Below are 20,951 nucleotides of genomic sequence, written 5' to 3' on the forward strand. Positions count from 1 at the left end.
GATATAAACTAAGTATTGATGTTTTTCGGATTCATTGGTTAAGTCTTCGTTAACATTACGACTTGCACAACTCCAATGGTATTTGTGAGTGGCAGTAGTTGCATGTATATCTCTATGTGTGTGTGAAATGAATTATATATATTACTGTATAAGTTTGTGAATATGTATCTGAAGGTGTCTATATCTATGCATGTGTCTGAGTGTTGATATATTTACACTGTCTATGTATATGATGATTCTGATGAATGTTGATAAATATTTACACCAGCGTATCATATACATGTGGATATAAAGATTTGCTGATGATTGCGGTTTTCCATTTGGAGATTTTATCAAACTTGCGGATGCAAAATGAAGAAGATGGTAATATTTCAAAATTCCAGCACAAAACCAACCTCTAACTTACTACAATGCAAGTAATTAATTCCTTATAAACACCCATGGATGAATAAGTGATTCCCTGTTTAGGACAGTTCCTTCTTTGATTGATCATCATAATATGTGGAAGGAATGGAGTCCAACTGTGGAGGAATAAGTGATTATTCTTTGGGACAATATTCATTGGAGTCTTGAATGAGCTACGACTCATTGATGATACATAAAAGGAATATTGATTCTAATACTACGGAAACTATACAGAAAACTATACACTGTCATATGACAATGTATTCATCTTATTAGAAAACTTTTTAACTTATATATATCAAATCTAATCCTAGATATGAAAAATGTTATGTTATTATAATTATATATATAGTAAGAGTGAATATATATCAACAAATAGGAACAAAAATGTAATAGTAATAAATTATATAAGTGTAATATAACAAACGATGATGTAATAAGAAAAGTCAAAACATGTTTTTTATTTGCATCTCAAAATGAAGAAAAAAGATGAGAATTGTTTAATAAAAAGTTAAATTGGTATAAACAATTTTTTTTTAATATGTAGTAGGAGCAACAGAAAACGAATACATAACTTTTTATAATTATTTAGGCTGTATGTGAAAAATGGATATTTAATTTTTTATAATTACTTTGGTTGAAATTCAAAAGAGAAAGGTTTGTCTAAGTTCTAGAAACAAAAAGTAAAGCCGTAAATCACTATTGATCAAGAAAAGTTAAAGGCTATTACTAGCAACATATATAAAAAACAAGTCGGACATCAAGGTTTTCTCAAATGTATAAACTATTAAGAATGATATTTGAGGTACGGGATTAAACTATCATACCTACATTGCTATTTTTTTTTATTTTTTATTTTTTTTGCATTTAGCCTATTTAGGTGCTAACTACAATAATTATAAATGTATATTGATTGGTTTTCCTTTTTAAGCTTTTTGTTGGTGAAAAACAAACAATATAATTTGTATGTATATGTTGCATAAACTTTTTTATAAACATTAATAGTTTGAGTGTTTTTTTTTTTGAAAAATTAAGAAGATATCTGTGCGAGACAATATAGATACAAAGATTTTCCTAAAAAATTAACATGGAATCCAAGCTCACATCATTGGAATCCTTGAGAACGTGGATTAATGTGAGGTCGTTTGGTTTCTTATAATCCCGCTGAAGGGGAACGATACTACCTTCAAATACTTTTATCACATATAAACGATTTGCACAAAATATCTAATCGCCTCTAAAAACTAATTTCTCAAAAAAAAAAAAAAACTATTCTCACCCGTCGCTTGGCGCGGGTAAACGGCTAATGTGTGTGTGTGTGTGTGTATATATATATATATATATATATATATATATATATATATATATATATATATATATATATATATATAGGGAAAAGAGAATATACATTACAGCCTCACCTAAGCTTAGGTATTGAATCTCTTGAAAATACATTGTTTTACTATATAAAGATTACGGTTAATGGATTCACGGTTAATACTTCAAGATGTAAATTCAAGATCGACACAATAGGGTTTAGGGTTTAGGGTTTAAGTTTAGGGTTTAGGGTTTAGGGTTTAGGCTTTAGATTTAGGGTTTAGGGTTTAGGTTTAGGATTTAGGGTTTAGGGTTAGGGTTTAGGGTTTAGGGTTTAGGGTTTTGGGTTTAGATTTAGGGTTTAGGGTTTAGGTTTAGGGTTTAAATTTAGGGTTTAGGGTTTAGGTTTAGGGTTTAGTAATGTTCATTTGGGTGAAGTAATAAACGATAATTGAGGAAAGAAAACAGAGATGGTAAAACGATAATGAAAGAAAGAAATGTTATGGAGGATGATATATTTACCAAGTGAAACCAAACCGGGTATATTTAGCATGTTAAAACGACATATTTTAGAGGTTTAGTACCTAAGCTTAGGTGGGGCTGTAATGTATATTCCCTATCCCCATATATATATATATATATATATATATATATATATATATATATATATATATATATATATATATATATATTGAAATTTTCAATTCATTTTACAATTTAAAGTTTTTATCATTAAAATAAATGGCTAGGATTACATCCATTGTTTTACAAAATCATATGGTCTCATTTGAACTTAACCTTATACACTCTTTGGATTTTAAACTTTTAATATGAAACAATCCTTCTAATAATTTATATAAATATTGGACTGTATTGAATGATGGAGAGAAGAAGTAATAAGGGTGATCGTTAGATGTCTATATACATATATCCTACTTGCAACATTGCTTGAAAACCAAAGCGAGAGACTTTAGGTCTCCTTGGTTACCTTTTGAAGTTTTGACTTGTAAGTGGTCTAATAGTAGATTTTTTTAATCTTTTTTTCTATAAGATCCGGCTTTTTTTTCTGTTTGTCATAACCTGTTTTGCTTTGGTTTATAGTTGAACCAGCAGTCTTCACCGGTTCACTTTCAAGCGTATTTTAGGTTTTAAAAATCGGTGACCTAACTGGTTCCTAGTTGAACCGACTGCTCCGATTCAGTTTTCAAAATAGTGATTAATTTGATAAATTTGCTAAAAATTTGAAGTGAAGGGGAGTTGAATGCCAATTAAAAGCGAAGGAGGCCGGCATGAATATATTTGCTAAACGTTAATTTAGTTTTATCTATATAAAGTATAACTAGATAGTTCACTAAAAAATAAGGCCTTACTTTTTGAGTTTTGTACCAGGGTGTGGTATTTTTAAAAAGTATTTACTAAATGATAAATGATAGTAGTTTTAAACTTAATTACTTAAAGGTAGTAAATTTCTTTTTTTGCTGAGTTTATTATTTCCTTTTAAAATTACAAATAATCATAAAGTTTTACCACCGTTACCAAAGCTGTTTCCGGCTACCATGATAGCTTTTTTACCAACCATGCTATTCTGGCAACTATCCTTTTCCCGATGGAAAACTCAAAAAAAAAAAAAGTTCAGGAAAGCTAAATTAAATTTGAAATACTAAAACTAAACTAAAATCAAACCCAAAGCAATTCTCTCTTGAAAATTTGAATCCAAAACCTAATTACCAACTACAGATGATTGATCATTGTTGATATAAGCTTCGAACTATTCAAAATCAAAGGAATTTGAGAGAGTTTAGCATGGATCAGAAGATGAGAAGAAGATGAACACATATATTTGCAAAAATGAATTTGAGATTAATGTTTTTGCAAAGCATATCATGGGCAAAGCAATTCTAGTTGTCAGTTGAGATAATGTTTAGCATAAATTAGTAGGTTCAACCGCTTTTATCAAATGACGTTTTATTTTGTACAACTTTTTTAGTTCTTTAGGTAAATTAGATAGACCTAAAACCGAAACTAGATATAAAAGAAAAACTTTGAGTTAAGTTTTTTTTGTAACATAGAGACCACCTAATTTTTTAGGTAAATTTTGTAATGTAGAAGCCGCCTAATTCTTTAAGTAAATTAGGCAGACCAACGTTCTCCTTCCACTTCACCTTTTAAACTTATTATGAATTTCTCTCGTCCGCATTCCCAACACCAACTCCTAGTTTTTCACGTTTTCTTATATATCTCTAAAACTCCTACAGATCGAACAAACATAGTAGCATTAGTAGTGACAAATATCACCCCAAAAGACCCAAAATATTGCTGCTAATATCTTTAGCGGCGACAAGATTGTGACTAAGGCGTTGCCGCTATTGTTTTGTACGACACGCAATGCCAGATCAAATCGTACTTTCCTTTAATCTTCGTATTTTTCATGATTTATTCAAATTTCCCATAGCAACTCACAACTTTTTTGTTTTGAAAGGTCTAAGATTATTCAAATCATTTTATCTTTGTTTAGGAAGCAGAGGGCAATTTCGTATAGTCCTTGGGCTGAAATATGTGCCATTATTATAATAGTGCTTGTCATTGGCCTGAGATAAAGGTGCTACTAATAGTCCTTGGGCTGAAATATGTGCCATTATTATAATAGTGCTTGTCATTGGCCTGAGATAAAGGTGCTACTAATAGTAGTATGATAGAAACTATAGTAAATATTTCATAGTTTTTACTAAAAGCCTACCTAATATTTAAGGAATATGCTCATGTGTATCGAAGGCCGCATTTTTCAGTGTTGGTATCTAAAACCTTCCACGGACAAAGTCCTTTATCGGTAATAGTATAGCCATCTGTTGGTATTTGTCTCACAGTGGAAGTGGTATATAAATCTTTGTTAAAGTTTCAATGTCATGTATAGCTTGAAGATGTGCAAGCATACAATCACTTTTACATGTAGAAAAACATGCGCAACATCCATTATATAAGTGCCTCATGCATTAGTCCCTCCCAATCCACTGAACCCACTGACACATCACTTTTTCTCTTTTATTTTTCTTCATCTTTCCCAACCCACAACACACGGAAACCCTATCTTTTTTAACCCACTCAACCCATTCAATTAAAAAAATACAAAACAATCAAAGGTAAAATCTTAATTAGCAATAGAGTTACCGGCGGTACCACTCCCACTTCAACGAGTTGGTTAATTGGTTTCACTAACCCACTTCATCATCTCTCTACTTTCTCTCTCTCATTTTCTCTTATACCATGTGTTTTAAAACTTAGACCTTAGTTGTTTTGTATTTTTTTTAATTGAGTAAGTTGAGAAAGATAGGATTTCCGTATGTTGTGGGTTGAGAAAGATGAAAAAAAAAGAAGAGACAAAAATTGATGTGACAGTGGGTTGGGAGGGAACGACTCCCTCCTCCCTTAGAGAGGAAAACTAGCTAGTTATAGTGCTCTTAAGAAAAAATAGATGGCTATAACAGGAAAGATATCAGGTGAAGTTGAAATCAAATGTCATTGTCACCTGGTCTTTGAACTCTTCAAGCACAGGCCACACGACACGTCAGTCGTCAACCCTGAGAGGATTGAAGCTTGCCATTTAGTTTCTGGTGAATGGGGTGTTCCGGGAGCTGTCATTCAGTGGTACTACTACCATGGTAAACTACTTCATCCGTGCTAATTGAATATAAAAACTTGTTATATGTTCGATCTATACCACACGACACACACACATCTATGCATGTAAATATGTACAAACTTTTCCGTAGATGGAAAAAAGGAAACTGCTAAGGAAATCATTGAAGAAATTGATGATGAATTACACAAAATTGTGTTCAAAGTTATTGAAGGAGATATCTTGGAGGTGTATAATTCCATTAGTTTCACCTTTATGACCAAAGATGTGGGCGATAAGAAGTTTGTTATCTGGACTATAGAGTTCGAGAAAGCGAACGCAAGTATACCGGATCCAACATCGTATCTGGACTTGGTTTGTGGAATAGTTGGAAATATGGATTATCATTTTCTCAAGTAACCATGATGTCGCCGATATATTCACTAAATAACTGTCGCTGACATTATCAGCTTCAATAGCGACTTGCTTGGTGTTATGGTGTTAAAGGGAAGTGATTGTCGAATAATCAAATGTCAGCCGGTGTATTTATAAATATTGATGCTTGTGAAGATATGTGTTTGTATTGTAAATGTAAACTAGCATGGTGTAATGGTGTATTTCAATTACTTGTGTGGGAATTGTTTCATCTTTTGCTTGATTTTTGAAACTAAAACTCACTTCTGATAGTCACGTTTGGTGTTTATGTTTCTCTATAAGTTTAAGACTTCGGAATGGTTTAAGTAATGTGTAAAACTATGGAATGGTTTAAGACTTCGGAATGGTTCAACACTTCTTGTGAGGTGAGTTTTCCTCACTATACTTACAGGGTCGAAGGCACCAAGGCCGACCCTTTTGGATTGTTATCTTGGTTATCACATGATGTTATGTTTAGTGATCTGTTAGATCTTTATTATGGTATATAGGATGGTGCTATGTTTAGTGATCTGTTAGATCTGTATCCTGGTATATACGATGATGCTATGATTAGTGATCTGTTGCATCTGTATGACTGTCTGTACATGCTAGCTAGCGTTTGATATCTATGTGTTGATTTTGTGTTTGCGGGTGGGTTGAGGCGGTCCTACTTTCTGCTCTAGGCCAACAGACCCAGGGCGGCCCGGATAGACTGAAGGCTCATCGGGGCGTACCAGTCAGACCGAAGGCCCGGAGAACGGTCCAGATAGGCTGAAGACCTGGTGAGGCGGTCTAGACATTCTGAAGGTTCTGAGAGTGGGCCAGATAGACTGTAGGCCGGTGAGGCGGTCCAGTCATGCTGAATACTATATATGCATGCTGTTTGTTTATGATATTGTTCTGTTATATGACGTTGGTATTTTGGGGGAACTCACTGATGTGTGTTAAATGCACTAGTTTTAATCCTACTAACTTAGACCCAAAATAAACACACGAAAGGCAGTGTACCTATCGATTAGTAATATAGTTCAAGCAAGTAGGGTATCGAACACAGGGAACTGTAAACAATTAAAATAAATGCTAATATTATCTAAATAAAACAAGTAATAGAAAGGGGGGGTTTTTTTAGTTTTGCAAGACTAGAAACTTAAGCAATCAAATAGCATACAAACTAACCAACTAACAGCTAAAGCAAATAAACATTCAACTAAATTCAATAATGGAGAAGACTTCTGTTTAGGTTCGATTCATTTACTCCTATGGTTGATTTTATGGCAAGTGCAATGGATTAATTGGTATTGGCTACCGATTAGTGTGATTAGGTTCGCGTTCGCTATTACTAATCCTTAAAAAACAAATCAATTCAAGCAGTGATCAAGTGATTAAACTAATAAGTTTCCTAGTTTATTGATTCGGGTTAAGTAAGACTTGTAATTAGATAATCAAAGTACTAATTCAATTAACCTTTTATTGATGGTTCGTCACATAAGGCTCACACGTTAATTTACCTATTTTCTAGTTAACCCTTGTTTTACGTTCGCTATTCCTAGGCATATAACAATGTTTTCACACAAATCATATGAGATTAGCAATTAAGAGATGTTCATGCAACTTAATATGTTGTTTAATTAACAGAAAGTAGTTGTAATTAACACATAAGGTTCTTTAACAAGCTTAACAAAACAAAGTCACCAATTTCAATTGATCCAACCACAAAAATCAACACATGGTCATAAATTCATCCACCCTAAACAGAAGATATGAGTTTTAGCTCATGATTACAGCAGAAAGTAGCTCAAAAACGAAATCTAATAGTTTACACATATTTCAAACAAAAGATTAAGTAAAGAGTAAACCTAAATTGCCTTTAATCTTCTCAAAATTGAAGTCTAGGGTTATTCCACGAGTTCCAGAGCTTCCAGCTGCACCTCCAGTCGCAAATTAATCCCCCAAGGGTTCCCCCATTAGTTAGGGTTCGAATGAGAAACGTTTATATATATAAATTCTGAAAATAGGGCCGACTCGGTGAGTCCAGTGACCGACTCGACGAGTCTATCACTTAAAATCCTGGGTATGGCAAGTCAGCGGCGAGAATCACGAACTTTCTGATCAACTCGTCGAGAAGATGGCCTACTCGTCGAGTCCGTTTGGAATCAACATTTTCTCAAAACACAAAAGTCGTCCGAAATTGTGTCTAATTTTCAAAACATTTTGAATCTCGTCAATCAGAGTTACGGTTAATGAGATATGACCAAAACATCCTTCTTTCTTCAAAATCAAAGATCTAAGCTTCTAATTGCTAAATCCGCTTCCTTTTTCATCCGAGCTCATCTTTTAGGCTACAAATACATTTTAAACATATTTAAGTACCTTTTGTTTATAATTTGCAATAAAATAGCCAAAAAGTATTAAGATTTAACACAAACTATATGACTAATTATGCACATATCAAAATACCCCACACTTGACTTTTGCTTGCCCCCAAGCAAAACTGAATTTTAACATACTAGTATCACATAAGACAATCCCAATTGAACCCAACCATTATGCTAAAACGACAATGCATGCATTTGTGTTTAAAATTTTTCCTAAGAACCCCCCTCAATTCTAAATACTAACAATCCTCATAAACACTCGCCCACGTCTTTTGAACTATGTTCATTTTATGCATCCCTCCGAATCCATCTGCAGAAAACTTCCTAACCGTGGTATTTTTGGTCCAGCAACCCAAACATACATAATCTAGAAAATTACAACTTTCTGATACCACTATAGAGCTTATTTGGAATTCTTCACTTCTTTGATATTTGATCTTCGATTTCTTTGAAATCACCACCTTCTTGTTTGATTTTGGTATCTTCAACTCTTTGCATTTCTTCTGAACTTTGATCTTTTGATCTTCGTACTTTGATTGCTCCAAAATTCTTACAACTTTTTCTTGTAATTCTCTCTTTTTTACATGTATCTCACTTTTTTCACTCAATACCTACATGCTTAAGCAGGGGCGCTCAACTTCAACCTTTATTGGTTAAAGATATTAGTTTTCCTGGATACATTTCAAGTACACGATGCTAAACATGTTGCATCCCTCAAACTAAGCGAGGTTGTGTTTTTGTCCCATGATTTCACTAGAATAAAGGGGGCCACAAATGCATTATAACGTATATAGGCTCAACTAAACATTTGGGTTCTTCATAAAATCATCAAACACAATACTAGCATAATTCCTAATTGCTTTTACCAAAATTTTCTAAATTAGCCTAGCAATTTTTAATGCAAATTTTTTTCAAAATTAACTAGAATTTCAACTAATGTAATCAACTAATATGACCAACCCCCTACCCCACACTTAATTTATGCAATGTCCCATTGCATATTATGCATGATAAAGTGTTGAGTTGAAAAACTCTTAGATCGATTAGATCTTCAACAGATTAAACAATAAAATCAAATGAACACAGATAACACAATATGGAATCAAATAATACTGAATGATTCAAACGTAGTCACGCCTCAGCAGAGCTCGACAAAGAACTTCCACTGTAGAGGCGAGCTAGGGTTTTGTAGTACAAATCAAAACAATAATAACCAAAGCTCTGTGTTCTAAGGCTGCATGCATGCACCTTAAATACTAAACCCTAAACAAAACAATCACAGTTGGACAGGCCCAAACTGGATAACAAAACCGCGCTAAGGACCGAGCCCATGACGTAACACTATTTAACCCAAAAATCTCCCCCTTTGCGTCGAATAAGGCGAGAGATTATTTCTGTTGAGTAGCTTTCACTGTCTTCACAACTTTGAACAGCCGAGGAATTATAGCAAGAAGTGTCTGCCGAAACTGAATATACCATCGTAGCATGTCAGTAAACAACTTCTCGTCAGCTGCAGAATTCTGATTGCACCTGTGGATAATCTCCAAAATATGCTCCAAGCAAGCAGTTGAGAATAGGTGCTTATCACAAAGAGCAAAAAGACATTTGTGATTTTCACCCCTGACAAACATCACTGTATGAAATTAGGGGTCGATTTTGCCCTTGACCATAACATTCACATTGCCAGTCCTTCCAGATGGTTTGATCGTTGGTCGCTTGTGAATGGCAGATGCGATTTCTTGATCCATTTTCGCTACTTCATGAATGTAGCAAACAAGAATTCGCTTGATATGATCTATAATCGGTTGATACTCCTGAGGATTGGACATCAGAATGTTGTTGAGGAGTATCCATTCATGAGGGTTGAGGTTCGGTAGATCAGCCAAGGAAAAATTATGAACCGAGCCTTCAGAGCCTCGGGTCACTTTAAATTTGACGTTGACAAATTTCCCGGCTGAATAAGGCTTTAGTACCTTGACAGTAGTAATCTTCTATAAGCTCCATGTCAAGTACTGTGGTTGAGCGAATTCCAGATAAAACTCCAACAGATCCCGATCTACCTTCGGGTCCGGAGAGGGAATAGCAACAGTGGAGTTGAAGCAATGAAAGATAAATGCCTTTCGAGTGATTGGCATATCAAATTGAGCGTCCTTCGAGTTTTCAAGGCCGAATGACATTACAGGTTCAAGCCAATGAGTACTCGGTTCATCTATGGCTTCTCTCTGGAGCGAATCAATGGTCCATTCTGGAAAAATGGACTTCTTTTTATCCAAGAGCTCCTTTTCTTTTAGCTTCTTCTCCAACTCAACCGTTTCCTTTTCAATCTTTTCTGCAAGCTCCTTATCAGTGAGTATTGACCTTTTCCTTTTCCTTTTCTCCCCCTTGTTTCGGCGGGACAAAAGTCACCGAAACACCCTCTATCCGACTTAGGATATCCAACGCAGGTCTGAGTTTCTCAGCTAAATGGCGTCTAATGGATATTGTCAAAATAGAGTCATGGGCGTCAAGAAGATGTAACAGAATGGAATGAACGTCACCCACGGAGCTTCTAATCACTTCTCTTTCAGACATTAAATCATTAAGCTTAGTGGTTGCAGAACGAAGCTTAATATTTTGAATTTTGAGCTGAGAAGTTCGTTTGTCAAGCTCATCCATAATTCGATTTTCAACAGCCAGTTCGGCTTCCAGCTGAGTCAGACGCTCCTTGACATTATCATGAAGATTTTCATTGGCAGCTTCAATGGCCTGTCGAGCGGCTTCAAGATTAGTCCGTTCGGTTTCAAGAGAATGCTGGAGATTTTCAACCGAAGCATTTACAGTCTGAGCGTTCTTTTGAGCAGCAGCCTGCAATGAATCGAGGAATAACTGAGCTTCAGAAATTAGTTTTCGACTTTTGCGGTCGCATTGTTGCATTCTTTTGTTGAGGCCTCAACAGCAAGCGAGGCCTTCTGACATTGGGAAGTGGAAGCATCAATGGCCTTTGCTGTGGCGGAGAGAAATGCATCATGCTCTTTGATAACAGAAGAAAATAATGCTTTTAGAGCAGCTTCAGAGTAAGCACCAGTTGACATGGAAGAAAGAAGTTGATCGAGTTTGTCAGTAACCGTCTTTAGATGGCGCTTGGTAACAAGGGCATCGTCATCATCATCACTCTGAACACGGTAGGGACTGAAGTAAGTGGAATCAAACTCCAAGTCCTCACCTCCAAGAACAGTGTTGGTTTCGGTAGATGGGGTAGGTGATGGTCGTTCGGTAGTTACCGGAGGTTCGGTAGTGACAGGGGGTTCGGTAGTGACCGAGGGTTCGGGTGCTGAAGAACGAGCCCCCGTATCAGATACGTTGGTTCGAACTCCAGTAGTGGTGGTAGTAGTAGACTTAGTGAAGATGGGTGCAGGAATGGGAATAGTAGAGGATGGTTGAGATGTAATGATAGGAAAAATCGGGGGGATGGAGACAGGAACAGAAACAGGGGGAGGAGAAGGAGCTTGGGACCGAACAGGTACCTCGGGTGTAGGCGAGCGTGGTGGTGTATCACCATGAACCGAACCTTCATCCTCTGAGCGTTCGCTGTCAGATTCACTGGGAGGAATTGGTGATTGATTAGGAGGCACGTACTCTGAATCAGAATCACTTGAGGATTGGAGTATTAGCCGGCGGGCAGGTTTCTTGCCTTTCTTAGCCTTAGGCTGAGCCGGCGCTGCTTTCTCCGACTTTCGCTTCCTAGGGGTTTGAGCTTTTGACACTTGGACCCCCTTATCTCCCTTTTTCACTTCTGGCTTTTTGCCTCTTTTGGCAGGTTTGTCTGCGTCTTCGATTGATTTTACCATGTCAGCAGTGAGTTCCCTTGCCCCAGAGGAGGGAAGCTTCTTGTATTCCTGAATGATCTTGCTTGAAGGAGGCACAAAGGCAGACATCGACTCAGGAATGGACCCAACAAAAGCAAATTTTGAAGGATGAGTAACAATAATGTTGGTGGTGTGAAATGTAGCAATGGAAGAAAGCATGGAGTCTGCCATGATAGGAACATGAAAACGATCCATTATTCACTGAGTGATAACAGTCCATAATCGAGCACAAGAGATTTCGGTGTGGCGAGAAGAAGATGATAAGCTCTGAATCAGTTGAAGCCACAAAACCATTCCATAATCTAGATTTAGACCGTGGTACACACCATAAAATAGACTCATGAAGGACTTACTCGCACCGTCAGAACCAGCACTACGTTCAGAAAGCCCTTTGAAGAGTAGAGTAAAAAGGCCATTCCATTGAGGAGGAAGGCAAGACTTTTTGAACCTTGTCACAGTGGTTAGGGTTTCAGTGTAACCCATGTTGTAGAACATCGAGAAGAGTTGACCTGTGGTGATAGAATCAGGATTAACCATGGAGTCTTCATATGCAAGCCCTAGAAGAGTGCGTAAACGATTCTTGGAGATTGAGGCTTTTTGGTTAAGAATATCGAAGAAAATTTTGTCTGCCCCTTTGTCATATGTTGCAGAAGAATAAATTTGAGAGAGACAGGACACCAGAACAACTTCGACTGTGGTTAGGGCTTTGGCGAGTGGGGAATATTTCAGGCATTCCACCACTTGATACATGTACGTATCGTAGAGAAAAGGGGAAAGATCGATCAGCAGGTTCTGATTAGGTTTGATTGCAAGAAGAGTGGAACGAGCAGTAGTTTCTTAAATTGAGGATGATTCTGCCATTGATGAAGCTTGTTGAGGAAGAAGATGAACAGTGAGAAATTGAACGCCTGTTTTTGCTCTAGTGAATAGAAGTGTGATAAGGAACAGTCGCACTGAAATTAGCCCTTATATACGATCTTGGAGAGAAAAATCGTAAGTGATGATTGCTGAAATCTTGGAAACAACTGCTGAAAATGCGTGATTTTGACAGCTTGCAACCCCGATAAAGTAGAGATGACGCATGCTGACCAATTCAAATTCTGGCGCCTTCGAATCTTATCCATAATTCAAATCGTCAAGCGTTTAAACTTCCTGCTGAGTCATCGGATGAGTCTTCAATAAAATGCGATTACCATTATAATTCAAAGACGTTACACCAAACCGTCGCTTTTAATTTTGAAACCATCTGCATTAACTTGTTAAGAACTGAACAAGACCTCTTTAAGAATATAGAATGTGTGTGCATAAGGGTGTAAATGAGAAAGAAATAAAGCAAAGTCTTTGTGGGAAATTGTGATGTCTATTAAGACATAAAGCTATTGATCCCGGGCATGATCTCTTCCTTCAAAGTCAAGAGAGACTTCAAAGTGCTTGTGTGGCTTCCCGTTGAATAACGATCAAGTACTTGCTAAGAAGCATTGAAAGGCATCTTTTTAATTAAAGCTATAAAGGGTGGCTTTCTCTTAAATTCATGATTTCGATACTTGATATAAGACCGAAATATAACGAAGTACTTGGGAGGCCAATGTAGCCGTTTGAACAAGTAGGTAGGAAACATATTCAGTGACTTGTTGAAAAGTTTTGGACAGGAAATCTCATAAAAAAATAAAAACTGGATCCTTTGGGAAGAAAAAGTCTTGGTGAGAAACAATTTCATAAGGATCTCGCAAAAAGAAAGTTGGAGATTTCAAAAGATAACATATAATAGTTAGAACATTGAAGAGATCACCGTCAATTCATTATGGGAGTTGGATTTTGGGTTTCACTTAATTCGTGGTGAACGAAACTAAGATCATCAACACAGAAAGAGTGTAACCATAAACCTCAGTGGTTATTGCTGAGAGCCTCAAGGGTTACAAAATGTGAAGCAAACATGGATGTAGAAAAATAAGGTGGGTAAGAGAACCGAATGTGCCTCTGTTATAAAAGATTGACAAAACAGAAAACTCTTGACTCAATGAGAGAAGAGTAAGGCAGCTCATGATTAGAGTAAATTTGACAGCCTGATTGGTGAGACAAGATTTGTATGTATCAAGTCATTAAGGCTTTACTCAAAATCGTTCGAGGCTTTGGTCAACATACAGCAGCATGCTTCTAGGGACACTTAGCTAGTACATAGTTTGAGATTGATACCTGCCCCAGCTGCACTAGCGAGAGATATTCTTCTACATAGAGAAACGAAAGAGAATATTTTTGGATTTTATAAAATATACTGAAAAAGAATTAAAAATAGAAAGAAAATATTTTTGGATTTTATAAAACATAGAAGAAATGCATGAAGGAAGTTGTTGGAAAAGAGTATACATACTATACAACCGAAACCATAAGATAGAAATTAGAGGCGAAACGAGCCCGGTGAGACCGAAACCGAAATGGACCGAGTGTTCGAGGTATTTCGGTTCCTAGAAATGGACCGAACCCGAAATGTACCGAACCTGAAATGGACCGAACGTTCGCTCTATTTCGCTTCTAACTTTTATTGAAACGTTGGAGATTTTGGTACGGATTCAGCTTCCATCATTCCTAAGCCTTGCAGTATTTTATTAAAACTTGCTTCAGGCAAGGCCTTAGTGAAGATGTCAGCCAACTGATCAGTGGTTCTTACAAAATGAATTTCAACGTTACCATCTTCCACATGATCTTTGATAAAATGATACCTCAGTGCTATGTGTTTCGTCTTTGAGTGTTGCACTGGGTTGTGACAAATCCTAATTGCGCTTTCAGAATCACAATATAGAGGGATGTTCTTCATATTCAGGCCGAAGTCACGAAGTTGACTTTGTATCCAGATGACCTGAGATGTGCATGATGCTGCGACAATGTATTCTGCTTCGGCAGTGGAGAGAGATACACATGTTTGTTTCTTCGATTGCCAGCTTACGAGTTTGCCATCCAGAAATTGACATCCTCCAGTGGTACTCTTCCGGTCGAGTCCACATCCTCCAAGATCAGCATCTGAAAATGCTTGAACAAAGAACCCTGATTTGGCTGGGTACCACAACCCGAGAGACGTAGTCCATTTTAGATACCGAAAGATGTTCTTTACTGCCAATAGATGAGGTTCGCGTGGATTTGCTTGAAACCTGGCACAATAACAAACAGAGAACATTATATCTGGCCGACTAGCAGTTAGATACATTAGAGACCCAATCATCTGACGATAAAGAGTCATGTCAGCGGCCGGTTTATCCAGGGAAGGTGTCAGCTTTGTGCCGAACGCCATAGGAACCTTCACTTTTGAATCTCCCAGCATTCCAAACTTGGCAAGCAATGTCTTCGTGTAAGCCTCTTGATTAATGAAAATGCCTTCGGGTCCCTGTCTTATATTCAGACCAAGGAAAAAGTTAATAGGACCCATTGAGCTCATTTCAAATTTAGTTTCCATTAGCTTCCGGAACTCAACAGTTAAGCTTGGATTTGTGGAGCCGAAGATGATGTCATCAACGTAAATTTGAACGATCATTAGGCGGTTACCCTTTTTCTTACGAAAGAAGGTTGGGTCAACCAAACCTTGTTTAAATTTGGACATTTTCAAAAATCTAGTTAGAGTTTCATACCAGGCCCGTGGAGCTTGCTTGAGACCATAGATCGCCTTGTCCAGAATGTAGCAGTGATCTGGATAGTTTTCGTTCACAAAGCCCGGAGGTTGCTCTACATACACAGTTTCTTCTAGTTCTCCGTTTAAGAAGGCACACTTTACATCCATTTGAAAGACTTCAAAGTTTTTGTGTGCAGCATAGGCGAGAAAAATGCGAACCGATTCTAGCCTTGCCACTGGAGCGAAGGTCTCTTCATAATCTATCCCTTCTTCTTGACAATAGCCTTTCACAACCAACCTCGCCTTGTTTCGTATCACATTCCCTTCCTTGTCCATCTTATTTCTGATCACCCATTTTAATCCAACCACAGAAGCATCCTTTGGTGTTGGAATCAGTCTCCACACTTTATTTCGTTTGAATTCATGAAGTTCGTCCTGCATTGCCTGTACCCAATCAGAATGATCAAGTGCAGTCTTGACTGTCTTCGGTTCGACTTTTGAGACGAAAGAATTGAACATACAAAATTCTACTTTTGAAAAGAGTGCTGTTCGTTTCTCTTTTAATTGAGATCATGTAAGAACTTTTTCTGTGGAATCACCAATGACTTGTGATTGGGGATGATCTTTGGTCCATTTGATGAGTGGAGGATAATTAGGATCAAACGAAGGATCCAGTTCAACGTTCACTTCTACTTCAAACTCCGCCTGAGTGTCATCATCATTAATGTTCACATTCTCCCCCTCGAACGATGATACTTCCTCTGTTGCAAGATTAGAATCTTTCACTTCGAAAGATGAGACTTCCTCAGTTTCAGGATCAGAATGTTCCATTTGGACTTGACTTTCGGTTGCAGAGTTCTCCCCCTCGAATGTTGGATCTTGGTTGGGAAGATCAGACGAACACTCCCCCTGAGCTTGAGAGCAATATTTTTGAGGTTCTCGCGTGTCTGGCTTGTTGGATTCCACAGGTTGTTCTTCTTCCATATTCGCTGCAACGTCATCGATTATCTTCTTCAAGTTGTCTACCTTGTTGTCTGCCGCTTTGGATTCAGAGAGAATAGCTTTTTCGGGCTCATCAAACAGCAACATATATTGTTCAAATAGGTTCGAAATGGGTATTGTAACTTGACCAGAAGTTGGAAATATATCCCCCACAGAACCTTCGGTGGTTTTGAGCCTCTTGACGTAGTTATCGTCGAAGGTAACATAATAGGTCTCCTCGATTTTCTTTGATCGTTTGTTGAGAACCCTATATGCTTTGGAGGTTAAGGAATAACCTAGAAAGATTCCCTCATATGCTTTTACATCAAACTTATTTCGGTGCTCCTTTGAATTAAAGATGAAGCACCTTGAACCGAACACATGAAAGAACTTGACATTTGGCTTTCGGTTGTTTAAGATCTCATAAGGAGTGATCGAAAAACGTTTGTTGAGATAAGATCTATTCTGTGTAAAGCATGCAGCCGCAATGGCATCAGCCCAGAAATACAGAGGTAGTGAAGCGAAGCTCAGCATTGTTCGGGCTGCTTCACTCAGAGAGCGGTTTTGCCTTTCGACAATGCCGTTCTGTTGTGGAGTGTATGGGGCCGAGAAGTTGTGAGTTGTCCCTTTCTCTGCAAGAAACTCTTCGAATTCTTTGTTCTTAAACTCCAACCCATTGGCACTTCTTATGTTACGAACAACCTTTCTCAGCTGGACTTCGACATGTTTGATGAAGAGCTTTAGTTTAGGAGTGGCCTCTGATTTCTGTTTTAAGAAGAATACCCATGTAAATCGTGAGAAGTCATCTACTATGACAAGTATATACTTGTTTCCACCAACACTTTCGATTGAAGATGGACCACACAAATCAATATGAAGTAATTCAAGCGGTTCAATTATTTTTGTGTTGACCCGAGAAGGATGACTCTGTCGACTTTGCTTCCCCATTTCACATGCAGCACACAGGTGTTCTTTATCGAATTTCAGAACATGAAGACCCCGAACATGATCCCCAAGCACCAATTTGTTGATGTCTTTAAAATTCAGATGGGAGAGTCTACGGTGCCAAAGCCAGCTTTCGTTTGGTTGAGCCTTTGACAGCAAGCAGATAGCTAGTTTTCCCCGTATGGGATTGAGATTCAAAGGGTACATCTCTCCTTTTCGCTTTGATTTCAACAAAACATTGATTGACTTCTTTTCACTAATCTCTGATCCCTCGTCATCGAATGACACTTTTAGCCCAGTACCAACCACCAGTTGAGAAACGCTAATTAGGTTGTGTTGCAAACCCTCAACATACGCCACTTTTCTTATCGAGAACTCGCCGTTGGTAATCATACCATAACCTTTGATCGTGCCATAAGAGTTGTTACCATACTTGACATTTCCACCATTTGTAAGGGACCGAAACTCCCTCAGTTCTTCCCTTCTTCCTGTCATATGACGCGAGCAACCACTGTCTAGGTACCATTCATCGTCAAACTGCTCGTCACGTATAACCTGCAAAATTTAAGCAGATTTAGGAATCCAAAGTTTCTTGGGTCCTCGTGAGTCTTTTACAGAGTAGGGAATTGTAAGCGAAACATCAACTAAAAATGTTCTTTTTATTAGCGTTGTTTCATCTTTTCTTTTTAGGGTGAAAACTCTGATTTTTATTTTTAGGTGGAGTTGCCGAATATGTGTAATTTACGTTAGCATACTTTCGATCAACATTAGGCTTAGTTGACGAATCCTTTGAATTTGCTGGACAAAGCTTTTCTTTTCCTTTTTGATCATTCTGTGAGAGGAGGTTAGAGCTAGGAAAATGAGATTTGGAAACTGAATTAGCCTTTTGGATATTGCTCGTTTGTGATTAAGAGTGAAAATTGCTTTCCTTTCGTTTCTGCTCACTGCTCAGTCTGGAACCGAAACCACCCTTTCGGTTTTTCTCATCTCGAGAACCGAAGCCTTATGTTCGGTTGACATCCTTTGGTGGACCGAATATCTGTTTTCGGTTTGTCTGATGTTGAGGACCGAAACTCTGCTTTCGGTTGGTTTGATATTGAGGATCGAAACTCTGCTTTCGGTTGGTTTGATGTTGAGGACCGAAACTCTGCTTTCGGTTGTTTTCGCCATGAGTGTGAGTGCTAGGATTTTCTTTTCCTACCTCCTTTTGCTTAGAAGGTTTTTCATAGCGAATGTAGTTGGGATTTTGAGACTGCCAGAACTGCTTCCTTTCAGTAAGGTTTTTCTTTTACCTTACATTCCTTTGATGCTTTCTTTCTTTTACCTGTTTTGGATTTCGGTGAATGTTAGCCTTTTTCTCAGATTTTTGAACATTAGCATTGTTCTTTGGTGAATAGGGTTTGCTGGAGACAACCACCTGTTCATCTGAAGGCATTTTGGTAGCACTTGTGCTGGGCTCATCAAAACGAGTAGGATCATTAAGTGGTTCGGCTACATATCTTCCTTTCATTCTCCACGAAGTTTTCTGTGACAGACCTACTGTTTCATCAACGTTATCAATGGGTGCTGACCAGAAAAATTCATCACAACCTTCAGCATTATCTTCTGCTACTATTGCCGTCTGTTCGGCTGTTTGTTGCAGAGTGACTCCATTAACTTTGTAAACCTGATTTGGAGTAGTTTGGACCTTTTGATACACTACGGCCTTTTCTTTAAGGACTGTGGTCTTGTCATTGGATAAACGAGCAAACTCAACCGAATTTTCAGAAATAAGATTTTTGTTAGTTTCGGGTTCGCTTTTGACAAATTCTGAACAATCAACCACGTCATCCACAGAAATGTCACTCATATCATCATCCTCATCGAATTCCGAAGTATTTTCAACAACAATTTTATTTTCTGAACTCAACTTAGCATTCAACAAGTCAAATTTCTGTACGGTTTCAGTTTGGATTTTCAATTTGTCATTTTCATCCAACAAATTTTTGAGCATGTCCTTATGGTCTTTGGACTTTATAAAGGACTCTATTTTGTCAAGACCAATTCTATAGGCAGGGGAAATATCCTCAGAAGAAACAACGTTTTCACAGTCATATGCGTCGGCATCGATTTCATCCTCCTTCAACTCAAGGAAGGGTAAAATCATACGATGTATCTTCTTGCCTATTTCACAATCAAGATGCAATTGAGTAATATTGGAATATAACCGCTTAGCAATTAAACAAAACACATTTTGTTGTTTTAAAAGCTTCAAGTTATCTCTTTGAAAATAAATTGTTTCATCCCTAGACCTAATCAACTCCTTCTCCTTCTGCTCAATCCACATTCGCCTCTCCTCACTCTTTGATGACACCCTGCTGATTTGATCAGTTAGGTTAGAGTTTGTGACGCGAGTTTGAGTTAAACTTCCACTTAAACTAGAAAATTTAGATTTTAATCCATTGAGTTCATTTTCGTAGTTAGTGATTGGAATTTTCAGAGAGATAAGAATAGATTGTACCTTCTGGATCAACTCGTCGCAATCGTTGATCTGCTGACTGACAGGCTATGCTGCGAAACAGCGGTCTTCTCTCTCCTTCTCTCCATCATTTCCTCCATCAGTGGTATACCCTCGCATGTGTGACACACCAGACGTCACCATCAAACACCTTCCTGCAGTGTCCTCTTCTTTTACCAAAAGAGCCTTGCCATGAGTCGGCTTCCTCACTTCCTCGTCCTCTGAATCAATCGACCAAATTTCAACGCCTCCAAATTCATCATAGACTACATTTCCCTGCACAATAAGAGCATTCATGGTGTTGTTAGATCTTGCTTTCTTCTTCCTGATTTCCTCCAAACGCCTTGTGAGGTTCGCTTCCTCGTCCTCATCTTCGTTCTTCTCAGACATCTTTCTTAGCATGCAGTCTTTAGAGAAGTGATTTTTACCTCCACAGTAGTGACAAGTAAAGCCCGAGTCACCTCCAAGTTTCAGTTCCTTCTTTGGTTCTTCCGACTGGGAAACACTTTTCGGTTCCTCCTTTTCTTTCTCAGCGCTGTAACTGCCTTGCCAGTTTCGGTTTTTGTTTGTTGGAAATCTTCTCTTGATGAACTTTTTGGGATTTGACACCATCAGAGAATACTCTTCGCTTGTTAGATCATATTCAGAGAGATCTAAATCTTCCTCTTCCTCAGCAGCATTCTTACCTTTGGAGATTAGAGCCAACGAACCCATGCCAGAAACCACATTAGATTCTTTAGTCAAGGCGTTCTCATGTGACTTAAGTATCCCCACCAATTTTGCAAGAGAATAACTTTTGAACTGTTCATGTGCCTTCACTGTTGACACCACAACCATCCATTCTGATCTAAGGCCATTCATGAATGTTACCTTTTGTTCAATGACCTTCCTCTCAATCCCATGCTTAATCATCTTGCTTAAGAGATGATTGAAGCGATCGAAGGATTGAACGAGCTTCTCT

At 37.7% G+C, this 20,951-nt stretch overlaps 1 pseudogene; it reads left to right on the top strand.

The window, feature by feature from the left end:
• Nucleotides 1-5,191: 5,191 nt before the first annotated feature.
• LOC145163735 (MLP-like protein 31 pseudogene) lies at nucleotides 5,192-5,755 on the top strand (annotated as a pseudogene).
• The last annotated feature ends 15,196 nt before the right edge of the window (nucleotides 5,756-20,951 follow it).

This window comes from Lactuca virosa, chromosome 3, assembly GCF_052849685.1.
Source record: "Lactuca virosa cultivar CGN04683 chromosome 3, Lactuca_virosa_CGN04683_v6, whole genome shotgun sequence".
Classification (NCBI taxonomy): domain Eukaryota; kingdom Viridiplantae; phylum Streptophyta; class Magnoliopsida; order Asterales; family Asteraceae; genus Lactuca; species Lactuca virosa.